The sequence below is a fragment of the Myotis daubentonii genome, chromosome 14 (genome assembly GCF_963259705.1).
Source record: "Myotis daubentonii chromosome 14, mMyoDau2.1, whole genome shotgun sequence".
In the NCBI taxonomy this organism is placed as follows: Eukaryota; Metazoa; Chordata; class Mammalia; order Chiroptera; family Vespertilionidae; genus Myotis; species Myotis daubentonii.
The window spans coordinates 26,309,384-26,322,617 of record NC_081853.1 but is presented as its reverse complement, the minus strand read 5'-3'; the positions used below and the strand labels follow the sequence as shown (position 1 = coordinate 26,322,617).

At 46.9% G+C, this 13,234-nt stretch overlaps 1 protein-coding gene across 6 annotated transcripts in view; it reads left to right on the top strand.

The window, feature by feature from the left end:
* Nucleotides 1-13,234, top strand: part of FGD5 (FYVE, RhoGEF and PH domain containing 5) — a 115,905-nt gene that overhangs the window by 51,312 nt on the left and 51,359 nt on the right. The window lies entirely within an intron of this gene.

Below are 13,234 nucleotides of genomic sequence, written 5' to 3'. Positions count from 1 at the left end.
GTGAAGTTTTCATCATGTGCCAAAGTCGAAATTACCTTTAAAAGTTGCGTGCTCTACTAGAAACTCCCTGTAGCATATGAAATCATTACAGATGAAGGTTAAAGTCCCCTGGAATCCTCCTTCCCAGTCCCTGTGCCCTTACGGAGGTAACTGTAGTACACAGTTTGGCATGAATCCTTCCAGAACTTTCCTCCTGAATCCACCTACATACTTTATTATGAGTGGGAAATGGGTAGTATTGTTTGTGGAGTTATTTTTCCATAAATTATTTAAAACTGTAAGAAACCTGGAGTAACGTAGTTGGGTTTGTACACAAAATTCTTAGATATTTTCCCATATTGGTGTATAGACCTCTAAATTATTTTTTAGTGCTGCGTAGTATTCCATTTTATGTCTATGCTGTGGTTTATTTCACCATCCCCCTGCTGAGGGACCTTTACCATGTTTTTCATGTGCTTGCATCACCAACAGCATTGCAGTGCACTACTCATACACCTCCTTAGATGCACGTGCAAGATTTCCTCCAGGGTAGATCCCAGAAGGGAATCAGTGGGTCAGAGAGCAGTCCTTGTACCTGCCGCTAAGCTGACCCCTAAGAGGCTGTTCCAGAGCACTTCCTGGCTCTTCCAGAGAACTCAGTGTGGAAGAGCTCCCAAGTTTCCAGGCCTCAGGGCAAGCGTGAAGGGAGATTTCCAGAGTGAGCAATCTTTCCCGGCTCCTTTTTTGCTGTAGACACTTGGTGGGGTGGGAGGTGGGGAGGAGGAGCATTTATTCCTTAGTCTTTGTCTCCCATGGCGTCTGAAGATTCTATTTGTCCAAAAGGCAGAGACCTCTCCTCTCTGTGCCTCATCACATCGTTGGGAAAAGGGGACCCAGATTTCCATCTCCAGTCACCTTCCAGGACAGGCCTAGAGAAGGTGTGAGTGATCAATAGAATTGCTCCCCACCCCTCCCCCTGCCTCAGGAGTCAGGTTGGGGGAGCGGAGGGGTGAGTTTCACCCTTCTTACAGTTTGATATGGTTTATGTAAAAATAAAGGGTGGTGAACCCCACCTTCCTAGATGTTTCGGGGTGACCAAGTCAGGAGGGGAGAGGTTGTTGGAGCAGGATAGGAAGCTGAACCCAGCTAGTCCACCCACATGGGACCTCTTTCTTTCTCCCACTCCTAGACGTACAAAGGGTGTGGGTTGAAGGAAGGAGGGGGCAAAAAGGAAAAATGAGAAGGACTTAAAAATAGATCTAGCTGTGAAAGGAGACATTCAAAGGCTGGCTGGCCTGTTGCTCCTCCCTGACAGTGAGCCCAGTTCTCAGACTAATGGGTACTTTTCAAGCTAAATACCAGCTCCCCCGAGACCAGCCCAGGGGTTGGCGGCCCCTCCCTAGTCCGAGACCCCTCGTCATTGAGTTTCCCTGACAGGTCCACCCCTGACCCCAGGCAGAAGTTAGTGGCCTGCCTCTGGAGCAGACTCTCCTGCCATCACGCCCTCCGTGGCTCCCCATTTATGCAAGCCTTCTCCTCCCTGGCTGCACCTGAGGTTAGTCAGCCTAGCCTAGGCCTCCTTGCAGACCTCACGCCCCTAGGCCTTGTACCTTTGGCCTCACCCTGACCATCTGCCTAAGTTAAAGGGTCCCCATGAGCCCTGGTTATTCCCACGGGCCAGTCTCCAACCTGGGTCAAGTGTCCCCGTGTGCTTTCTCCGTGCCACAGGCCTCGGAACCCACCTGTGAGGTCCTGCACATTGGCCCCCTGCAAAGGCTACTTCCCCTGGTCCCGGGGAGGCCGTTCTAGACTTGCATCAGCTTCCTCAGGCTGCAGCCTGCTCTCCTTCCCAGACAACAGCCTTGTCCCCTTTCCAACATGAATTCCCTCCCATCTGCAACTCTTCTCTCTGTATCCTCACTCAGTTTCTCCCTGTCCCTCCTCTTCAACAGAAATTTATTTATTTACGAAGTACTCACTGAGCACCTAATATGTGCCAGGCACCCTTCTATGGGCTTAGCATACAACAGCCACAAGTCAGACCAGGCACCTCCCTGTCCTGGTGGCATTTACATTCTAAACAAGAGGAACGGTCAGCCAGAAACTCCTGAGGTGGCACAGGTGGTGAAAGTGCTGTAACCAGACAAACAAAACACATCTTGATGGTGGAGGACAGAGCACCAGGGGTGAGGACGGTGGGGGGGGGGGGGGTGAGGGGGGGGAGTTAGGGAGGTTAGAGTAGGCCTTTCCCCCCATTTAAAAAATTATGTTAAAATACACATAATGTAAAATCCACCAGCATAACCATTTTTAAGTGTATAGTTCAGTGGCATTAAGTACATTCACACTTGTGCTACTGTCAGCACCATCTGTCTCCAGAACTTTTTCATCTTCCCAAACTGAAACTCTGTGCCCAATAAACATTAACTCCTCATTCCTCACCCCACCCCCACCCAGTCCCTGCCGATCGATCGCCCTTCTACTTTCTGTCTCACTGCTCTAGGGACCTCATACAAGTGGAATAATACAGTATTTGTCCTTTGTGATTGACTTATTTCACTTTCCATAGTGTCTTCAAGGTTCATCTATAGCAGTGGTTCTCAACCTTCTGGCCCTTTAAATACAGTTCCTCATGTTGTGACCCAACCGTAAAATTATTTTCGTTGCTACCTCATAACTGTAATGTTGCTACTGTTATGAATCACAATGTAAATATCTGATATGCAGGATGGTCTTAGGCGACCCCTGTGAAAGGGTCGTTCGACCGCCAAAGGGGTCGCGACCCACAGGTTGAGAACCGCTGATCTATAGTTTAGCATATGTCAGAATTTTTTTCCTTTTTTAAAAAATTTAAAAAAATATATTTTTATTGATTTTAGAGATGAAGAGAGAGATAGAAACATCAATGATGAGAGAGAATCACTGATCAGCTGCCTCCTGGACACCCCACACTGGGGATCAAGCCCACAACCCAGGCATGTGCCCTGACCAGGAATCAAACTTTGACCTCCTGGTTCATAGGTCGACACTCAACCACTGAGACACACCGGCTGGGCAGAATTTTTTTTCCTTTTTAAGGCTGAATAATATTGCACTGTATGTATAGACAGCATTTTGCTTATCCATTTATAGGTTGATGGACACTTGAATTGCTTCCCCATCTTGGCTATTGTGAATAATGCTGCTATGAACATGCATGTACAGATACCTCTTTGAGACCCGGCTTTCGGTTCTTTTGGATATAGATCCAGAAGTGTAATTGCTAGATCATATGGTAATTCTATGTTTAATTTTTTTTTTTTTTAACAGAGAGGAAGGGAGAGGGATAGAGAGTTAGAAACATCGATGAGAGAGAAACATCGATCAGCTGCCTCCTGCACACCCCCTACTGGGGATGTGCCCGCAACCAAGGTACATGCCCTTGACCGGAATTGAACCTGGGACCCTTGAGTCCTCAGGCTGACGCTCTATCCACTGAGCCAAACCGATTAGGGCAATGTTTAATTTTTTTGAGGGGCCACCAGACCGATTTCCACAGCAGCTGCACTCCCACCAGCAATGCATGAGGACTCTAATTTCTAAGGGAATGCCTTCTTGATGAAGAGGAAACCTCTGAGCAGGGAGCTATATAGTGTGAGGGAGAAAGCAATCAGAAGATCTAGGAACAGAATGTTCCTGACAGAGAACAGCTGTGCAAAGGTGGGCTGGTGGGAATGACCTTCTTGAGCAAGAAGACTTGGTCAGTGTGGCTGGAGCAAAGAAGGAGGAGGTGGGTGGAAGAAATTCTGTAGGACTTCCCTCAGCCCACAAACATATTCAAACCTTCCCCATGCTTCTCCACTTCATTGTTGTCATTTGTTCCGTATGACCTCCCCTGACCTCCACAAACCAGGCCCTCTCCACACTGTCCACCTCAGACCCCGTCTTACTCAGCTCAATGGCCTTCCCTCTTCCTTTGGCTTCTCAGACTCTATCCTCTCCTGGTTCTCTCCCTACGCTGCCACATGAGACATTTATTTTCCAAGGCCTGAGCTCTGGCCCTGCCTCTCATTTTGTGTCCATTGCTCAGTCAGCCCATTCCAGGGCAGTGGCCAGCCCTACTTAGATGGCATTCCCAGAGGTGACTCTCTGGCCTGACCCTGCTGTGCAGCCCCACACTCTAGCTTCCAGCTGCCCTATTAAGCCCTTCTCGGGAGCCCTGCAGACACTTCGAACTCCACACATCCCAAACTGAACTCGTTATCTTCCCACCCCACCTCTGACCTGCTTCTCCTCTTTGTTTCCTCTTCTGGTTGTTGGCACCAACCATTTCATCTTCTGTTGCCCTGTGTTAATCATGGATCAAATGAAATTCAACAAATGTGTAGACCTTTTGCAGATATCATGAAGGATATAAAAATGAGTTCTATCTGTTCTTTTTTTTTTTTTTTTTTTTAGGTCTGTCTGTTCTTCAAACTCACCCCAGGGCCTTTGCACTTGCAGTTTTCTCTACTTGAAACACTATTCCTGCCTTTTACACAGTTGGCTATAGATCTTAAGTTAATGTCACCTCCTTAAGAGGGCCTACCCTGCTCACCTGCTGTGTCTGGCAATGGGATTTCTGTTTATTTTCTTCTTCATGCTTACCTCAAACTGTGATTGTGTTCTTTATTTTTCTGCATATTACTTGCCTCTCCCTGTCAGAATAGCTCCCTGGAGGACAGGGACCTTGCCCGACTTATTCACAGTTGTGTCCTTACTGCCTGGCACATAAAATAGTATTCCGTGAATAGCTTAGAATAAACTAATAAAGAAATGAATACATTAGACTCAGCTCCTGCATTTAAGTAAGGAAAACAAACTTAAATGCAAGACAGTTTAATAAAATGAAAACACTTATTTGGTTCTGTGTGGTTTACTTGGCATAGTGAGGGGCCAAGCTGCGCTCCAGCCCTGCTTCTCACCGGCTGCCCAGTAACCATGCAGAGAGTGCAATGTTCAGTACAGTCACACAAAGAGATACTTCAGGGCAGCATGAGTGGAGGAGGATGAGGGAGGCAAACTCCCAGAGCACAAGGGATAGGAAAGGATAGGGGCTCAAAGGTTCGGGAGGTGTCCACGTACCCACATGTCTCACACAACTTGTTCCAGGTCTTGGAGGGCTTGGGAGCTGTCAGGAGCCAAAGGGCCGGATATGGGGGCAGTGAGAATGCCCTGGCACTGGGAGAGCTTGTTCTGTGGCTGATTTTCCTCTCTGCCACAGTGCCCCTCCGCCCACTTGTTTATGATTTGGGCCCCAAGGTCATACTCAACCTTGCTTTCTCCTTCCTGACTTCGTGGCAGTCACTGTGTACACCTAGTATATAACCCTGGTGCTGAAAGTTCGCCATGCAAGCCCCACACTGGCCTTTTCCTGTTGTCAAACAGTCCGAGCTTGCCATTCACAATCACGGTCACTTGGGGATTCTGGAAGGTGAGAGAGCTAATATGGGCATTTGCAGATCACTTTGTTTTATTTTGTCTTTTGTTGTGGTAAGAACACTTAACACGAGAGCTACCTTCTTAATGTCCATTGATGGATAAGTGGATAAATAAAATGTGGTGTATACATATAGTAGAGTATTATTTAGCCTTTGAAAGGAAGAGAATCTTGTCACATGGATGAACCTGGAGGACATTATGTTAAGTGAAGTAAGGCAGTCACAGAAGGACAAATGCTGCATGATTCCACCAGTATGAAGAACCTAAAACAGTCAAATTTATAGGAGCAGAGAGCAGAATGGTGTTTGCCAGGCACTAGGGGAGAGGGAAATTGGGGGTGGCTAGTCAATGGGTAAAAAGTCTCAGTTATGCCGGAGATTGCTTTGACTTACAGGAAGGAAAACTAAAGCTCATAGAGAGGCCATCACTTTGCTCAGGGTTATTTGGCAGGTCAGAGGCAGTCAGGAGCAGAAATCAGGCTTCCTGTTGCCTCATTCAGGGCGTGCCAAGACAACTTGATGCTTCTAGTAATGTATTGCACATTGCAGACAGAATCAAAGATTCTGTCCAAAATTAGAAGTTTTCTTAAAGTATCTAGGCCAAACCCAGACTCACACTAGCCAATAACCAGAATAAGGCAGGTGTCCACATGAATTAGAAGCTGACCCCTTGGTCCAGGGGATGGGCCTCTCTTTGGTCCCACTTCTTCCCCCTTTGTCCTAACACGCATTGCCTCATCTTCTCCATCCGCATCCCTTCTCTGCCCCTGTGGGAGCACAAGTAACAGCTAGGATAAAAAATGAGCCATCTTTCTCTGAGCTCCTCTATCTGAATTTTCTAGCCTTTGAAGGCTGTGCTGGAAATCACCATCTGAGTTCCAAGGGGGAAGGATCATGGCCCTGACAGTGGTGCCCAGAGGCACGTTGGAGACAGTGTTCTCCTGGAGTCAGGCTTCCTAGCGCTCTTCCTTTTCCAGGTGTGACTTCAGAATCCTCCAATGCGCCCTTCATTGGGGCCCTCAAATCAATGAAGACTCGTTAAGAATATTTCCCCAAGGCTTGAAACAGCCTCTTCCCTCTCTCTAGAGATGATTCTTTTTCCTTGTTTTCTTTTTTTTATGAACTGCAGAGCAGAGGAGGCTGACAGATAGGGAACATGGGGTGCCTGCCTTGTCTTAGTGGGTGACCTAGAGACACTTACTGAGTCTGGAGGGGATTCTGGGCATAGGAACTTGCATGTGCCAAAAAGACATGGAGGTAGGAAAAAGCAGGCTGATCTTAGGAATAAAATAGGGTTCCCTGGGGCATGAGGAGCGCAGGAGAAGTGCTGGAAGGGTCTTCAGATTAAGTATAGCGAAGGGCAGGACTTATTTGTCCCTCAGCGTCCTCATCTGTAAAATGGAGATAATAATGGTAGTGCCTGCCTCATAGGGTGTTGGGAGGATTCAGATAATACGTACAAAAAATTTAGAGCCACACTTAGCACATACTAAGTGTTCAATAAATGCGAGCTGTTACATTACTAAGTAGGTATTACTGTTATTATCCCTGTGCTATAGATGGGATTCAGAGAAGAGAAACAACTTGTCCAAGGGCATAGGTAGAGGAAGGGGTAGAGCCCAGGATTTGGAACCAGATTTTCTGGCCCCAGAGCATGGGCTCTCAGCATAATGCTAGATGACAAGTTCTTTGTGTCATCTAGTGCTGAGGAGCTACAGGAGCCACTTGGGGCTGCAGGAGACGACAGAAGGTGTCTGCCATGGCAGAGGATGGATTAGAGTGGGTCGATGCCTGGAGCTCTTGATGAGCTAAGCGACATGTTCAGCAGAGGATGTAGGGATGCTAGGTAGCTGAGGTCCAAGATAGGGACTGAGGAGCTCATCACTTTAGAGGCAGAACAGTTCTGAGTGGGAACAAGCCCAGGGTGGATTGAGTGGATGTAGATATCTGAGAAGGTAGTCTTATGGCAGAGATTCTCAACCTGTGGGTCACGACCCCTTTGGGGGTCGAACGACCCTTTCACAGGGGTCGCCTAAGACCATCAGAAAACACATCTATAATTACATATTGTTTTCGTGATTAATCACTATGCTTTAATTATGTTCAATTTATAACAATGAAATTGGGGGTCACCACAACATGAGGAACTGTATTAAAGGGACGCGGCATTAGGAAGGTTGAGCACCACTGTCTTACGGAGACAAGAGGCTGAGGGTTACAGCATGGAGATTAGAGTTCCCAGGTGACCCTAGGTGGAGAGGACAGCTGCAACTGGAAAGGGAAGCTGAGCAAGACCAAGACATCAGGATGTGGGGCTTGGCCAGGACCAAGCAGAGATGAGGTTGAAAAGGGAGGTGGCTGTTTAAACGTAGAGCAGGTGTAAACTCAAGAGCCTGCCAACAGGGAGAGTGGTGACAAGCGAGGAGCTTTGAAGGTGGGCCTGCCTCTTCTGCAGGATAGGACATCAAGAAGTAAGACCATGTGGCCCCTGGTGTGCTTGGGGCTATCCAGAGGGCCAGGCCAGAAAGCCTGGGGTTCTTGACCTGCTTCTCCCAATTATTATTGTTAATATGGTACAGTGACAGTGATGCCTCGTTTTTCCATTGCTCTTCACTGAGAAAGAACAACTTTTCCATCCCTGATTCTGTATGATCTTTGTTACAACCTCTTTACCAGTAGCTTTCAAAACCTTTTGGTCTCAGAACTCTTAAAAATGATTGAGGACCTCAAATAGTTTTTGTTTCTATGAGTTATATCTATTAATGTTTACCACATGAGAAAGTCACACTATCTTTTAATACATTTTAAAATAACAATAATAACCCATTGTATGTTAACACAAATAGCATTTTTAATGAAAAATAACTGTTTTTTAAAAAAGTAGTGAGAATGACATTAGTTTTGCTTTTTTTGTGTGCAAATATGATTAATGTCTGGTTTAATAGAAAACAGCTGGATTCTCCTAGTTGCTTCTGCATTCAGACTGTTGGAACTGTTGTTTTGGTCACCCTTCATGAAAATCCAGGCTCACATTATGCTAAGTGAAATAAGCCAGTCAGAGAAAGATAAATACCACATGATCTCACTCATTTGTGGATTATAGAGAACAACATAGACTGATGAAAAGGGACAGACCCAAAGACTGAGAAACAGCGATCAGGCTATCAATCCCCAGAAGGAAAGTAGGGGAGGGCGGGGGTAAGGGGAAGAGATCAACCGAAGGACTTGTATACATGTATATAAGCCAAACCAATGGACATGGACAACAGGGGGATGGGAGCATGAGTTTGTGTGTGGGGGGGGGAGGTTGGGGGTTAATGGGGGGATGAGGACACATTTGTAATACCTTAACTAATAATAATAATAATTAAAAAAAGAAGAAAAAAAAAAGGAAATCCAGGCTCACACAGATATGTAGCTGGAAAAGGGAGGCAGAACCCCAGAGGTTCTGGGACCACACTTGGCGAACTGCTGTTCTAGAAGGAAGCTAAGTACCCCCATTTTAAGGCTGGACAGTGAAGCACAGAGGCCAAGACTCCCAACTGTTTTTGTGACCCACTGTTTAACCTCAAAGATCCCTAAAGGAGGGCTGTCCCTCCCAACCTGACCTGGTCCCAGAATAGTCAGCAGTGACGTGGCTGGTTTGCATGGGGCCTGAGGAGGAAGTGCAGGACTGGGCAGCCCTAGAGAACAGAGGTGATAAGCTGCTTCAGCCTCCGACAGAGGGGCCAGCAGCCACCTGATGTAACACCCACAGCGTCCGCCTGAGAAAGGCGATAGCCCTGGCGCCCCAGGCCCCGTGCTCCTGGGAGGAACCCTGTTCCCAGAAGTCTGTCCCTGGACACTGCCGTCAACCTCAAAAGTTCATTTCCTGGTTAAATAAACATCTATATTAAATGGCCCGGTTGGACAACGCCCTTAAGCAGCTTCTGAGGAGAGCCTTGAGCACATGGCCTCCCTCTTGTCTGGCTGGCGAAGACACATCCATCATTGGCAGAGTCACTAAAGCGGGACGGCCGGTACGTCCCACCCGGAGTCTGCCTGTCTGGCAGAGGGCTGCAAGGGACGTGCAGAGTGGCCAGTGCCCCGACCCTACCAGAAGTCCGGCCCACAGCTTTGAGATTGTAACAATGGTAATGACGACAACACCAAAGTGTGGGTGGGGGTTGACCACTTCCATCCATCATCTTATGGAGGGTGGGACTATGGATCCCCATCACCCAGAAGAAGAAACTGAGGCATCTGAGAGGGGCATAGCTGCTCATGGCCTGGCCGAGATGTTGATCCGGGTGCCCTGATTTTTGGTATAGTTCTTTCCTACATGCACAGTAGGCACTACTCTGAGGGTGAGAATCAGAAGAGCTGAGGCCCAGAGACTCGCCCAGGCCACTCCTGGAGTGTAAGTCTCCTACTGCTGGCTCTTCAGTGCAGGTAAAGATAGGTATTTCCCAATTTGAAAAACCCACCATCATCTATAATGAACAGAGATGCCATTCACTGAGTGCTTGCTATGTGCCAGGCACGTTGTTTAGTGCTGGGATGTTGGAGCCACACTCTCTCGATTTGAATCTTGGATCTGCCACTTATTAGCAGTGATTTTGGGCAAAGGGTATGACTTACTTGTGCCTTAGTTTCCTCATCTGTAAAATGGTGATAATAAGTACCTACCTCATAGGTTTTTAGGAAGATTCAGTGAGATAATATGTGTAAAGGCATGCACGCACGAACGCACAATCCCACATCCAATTGGGTACACACACTTCCAGCAGCACACATGGAGACCACAGCTAGACACACTGCTGCACCTAGGGCTACACAGCTGCACTCTCCTCCATGAATACATCCATCACCTAAATCTACCGCATTTACCAAGCACCTACTGTATGCTGGGCACGGGGCCCACAACAAGGACTAGCCCCTGGACCCCCTTCTCCAATCACTAACACTGTTCAGGTTGTGATGCCATCACCATTTCATAAGTCCCAATGAAGCCCCCCATCCCTTTCCTTAAAAAAATATAAGAAAGAAGAGGAGATAATATGTGTAAAAAGGTTAGAGCTTAGTACATACTAAGTGTTCAATAAATGCTAGTTATTGTATTATTAAATAGGTATTATCATCATCATCCATGTTTTACAAATGGAACTTGGAGAAGAGAAATAACTTTTGTCCAAGGGCATAGGTACAAGAAGAGGTGGAGCCCAGAATTTGAATCAGGCCTTCTCAGCATCATGCTGGATGACAAATGAGAATTGAATCACAGGCCCCTGGAAGATTGGAGGTTGGAGGTCATCTTGACTCTTGTCCTCATTTCGTAGGGGAAGAACCTGAGCTTCGGATCTCCTGACTCCCGTCCGTACTCTGCAGAGTAACTCCCTTTATGGAAGCTTGACCACAGGGTTTTCTTAGCTGTTGAGGCCTGTCCTGGCAGAATGCATGTTCCATTGAGAGGGTTTTGTTTACAAATCCTTTTCACACGTGGGACTCTGAAGGAGCCCCCGCATTGGGAAGAGTGAGCCACTCTTGTCCACAGAGCCCCGTGCTAGCCCTGCAGATGCCGAAGGCAGACGGTGAGTCACAATTCGGCGCCAGTGGGAGGGCGGGAGGCCAGGTGAGGCTGGAGGTTTCTGCAGGCCTCACAAGTTTCCCTCCTGCTCCGTGGATGCCGTGACAGCTGCAATGAGATGCAGGCGGGAGATTAACTAGTGGTTCCAGGGTCTGGACTGTTAGGGTGGCTTCAGAGGGACTGAGTCTCCAGAAAACACTAAGAATCTATTAGAGACGGATTAGCTAGGGTGGGAACTCATTTATTGAGCACCTACTACGTGTTAGGCAGTGTATCTAATTTTATCAGTTTGTTCAAACATTTATTGAATTTTGTGTGTAAGGATAATATTAAGGAGTGTGCCTGCTATAAAGAAAAGTACAGTGCCCTTGCTGGTGTGGCTCAGTTGGTTGGGCAGGGTCCCTTGCACCAAAAGGTTGCCAGTTCAATTCCAGGCCAGGTTACATGCCCAGATTGCCAGCTTAATCCATGATGGGGAGGTGGGGTGCAGGAGGCAGCCAATTGATGTTTTGCTCTCACATCATTGTTTCTCTCTCTCTCTCCCTCTCCCTTCCTCTTTCTTTAAAAATTAATTTTAAAAATCTTTTAAAAAGAAAGACAAATACAGCAAGATAAAGGGTTAGGGTAGTGGTTCTCAACAGGGGGTGAGGTTTTGCCCCCAGAGGACATTTGGCAATGCCTAGAGACATTTTTGATCGTAATAAATGAGGTTGGGGGCTGCTGTTCTCATCAAGCGGGTAGAAGCCATGGATGCTGTTAACAGTCCTACAATACATAGGATAGTCCTGCAACTAAAGTTGCTGGCCCAAAATGTCAGTAAAGCCCAGGTTGAGAAACCCTAGGTTTAGAGAATGCGTGTTCTTCAGGTCAGGTGGCCACAGATGGCCACACTAAGGATGGGATGTGACCTTTGAGCAGAAACCTGAAAAAGTCAGAAAGTAAGAATGAGAAGATCTGGAGAAGAACATCACAAGCATAGAGAGCAGTGAGTGCAAAGGCCCTGCGTCAGGAACACATAATCAAAAAGACCAGAGTGTGAGGTCAGGTTGATTATTTTCCACCGTATTTCAGATGAAAAAATCTAAAGCTCAGGGGTAATGGTTTGCCAAAGGTCACCCAATTAAACAGTGCTGGGCCAGGATTTGAACTTGGATGTGCTTGATTCCAGAGCCCATTTGCTTTCCACTGCCTCAGCTGCTACTGTCAGATGATAGATTTTTAGGTAGATATTTATGTATAGATAGATTTATAGATCTATAGATTAATTTCTCTCTCTCTCTCTCTCTCTCTATATATATATATACACACACACACACACACATATATTTATAAATATATATATATATATACTAGAGACTCGATGCAGGAAAATTCATGCAAGAGTAGGCCTTCCTTCCCCCAGCTGCCGGTACTGGCTTCCCTCTGGTACCCAGGACCCAGGCTGGCTTCCCTCGGGCCGCCCGCAGGCACCTGGGACCAGGCTGGCTTCCCTCCAGCCCCAGCTTTGTCAGGAAGGATGTCCGGAATGACATCCGGAAGATGTCCGGTCTAATTAGCATATTACCCTTTTATTATTATAGACATACACACACACACATATTTATATTCATATATATATATATATATATATATAGAGAGAGAGAGAGAGAGAGAGAGAGAGAGACTCATTTAATCCTTACAGTATACATGTGTGTTAGATAACATTCTATTATTGCACCCATTTTACAGATAGGAAAATTGAGGCATAGAGAGGTTAAATGATTTGTTCAATTTGTGGAAAAGGCAGAGGCAGGATTTGAACCCAAACTGCCTAGTTTCTGAGTTCATGCTCATAACTGCCACACTGTAAAGTAGTTGCTCTCTCAGCAGGTAGTGAGTTTCTAGAGTAGATTGTTCACTTGACTAGTAACTCCTCAAGTCTGGTAACACATAGGAAGTGAATTTAAAGGTCATTTTGTTCACACATGGGGAAACAGAACTGACCTCAGAAAGTTACTTGTGCAGGGTTGCACAAGGAGGTGGTGGTAGAACTGGAACCAGAATCCAGGCGTCCCTCCTGAGTGCCCTCTGCTCCACCACGGGCCACTTTGCACCCCCCACCCCCACCCCAGCCATACTTGCACATTCCCAGCATCCACCATCTGTTCTGTCAGGCTGCCCATAGAGTGTTCTCTGGATCCCAGCCACCAGCCATGTCTGATATGTGGCAGGTTTGGAGCTACAGAGGAGG